Below are 601 nucleotides of genomic sequence, written 5' to 3' on the forward strand. Positions count from 1 at the left end.
CTTCTATCACAAAAGGTGGTCCCTGATGGTCTAGTGGTGAGGTTTCGGTATTTTTGCCGCAGCCCAGGTTGGCTTCCCGGTCAAGGAACGGACCATTCACTTTCAACTGCATGATTGTTTTCATCACATCTTCAAAGCACTCTTGGTATTGATCATCAAAGTTCTCTTGATAGTTTCTATCATGAAATATGGTCCCTGATGGTCTAGTGGTCAGTTTTTGGCGCCACAGCCGGGGTTCAATTCCCGGTCAGGGAAATTCATGTTTATGTTAACTGCTTCATTGTTTTCATCACATCTTCAAAGCATTCTTTTTATTGATCGTCAAATTGTCTTGACAGCTTCTGTAGAGAAACAAGGTCCCTGATGGTCTAGTGGTCAGGATTCGGCGCTCTCACCGCCACGGCCTGGGTTCGATTCCCGGTCAGGGAAAGGCATTTTCAACTGCATGATTGTTTTAATCCCATCTTAAAGGCACTCTTGGTATTGATCATCAAAGATCTCTTGATAGCTTCTATCACAAAATGTGGTCCCTGATGGTCTAGTGGTCAGGATTTAGCGCTTTCACTTCCGTGGTCCAGGTTGGATTCCCGGTCAGGGAAAG

At 45.3% G+C, this 601-nt stretch overlaps 1 non-coding gene across 1 annotated transcript; it reads left to right on the plus strand.

The window, feature by feature from the left end:
• The first annotated feature begins 357 nt into the window (after window positions 1-357).
• trnae-cuc (transfer RNA glutamic acid (anticodon CUC)) lies at window positions 358-429 on the plus strand. The gene has a single exon. It is a non-coding gene; the product is annotated as a tRNA-Glu (tRNA).
• Window positions 430-601: the final 172 nt, after the last annotated feature.

Source organism: Poecilia latipinna, unplaced genomic scaffold (assembly GCF_001443285.1).
Source record: "Poecilia latipinna isolate Pla-1442-1.1 unplaced genomic scaffold, P_latipinna-1.0 Scaffold10691, whole genome shotgun sequence".
Taxonomy (NCBI): domain Eukaryota; kingdom Metazoa; phylum Chordata; class Actinopteri; order Cyprinodontiformes; family Poeciliidae; genus Poecilia; species Poecilia latipinna.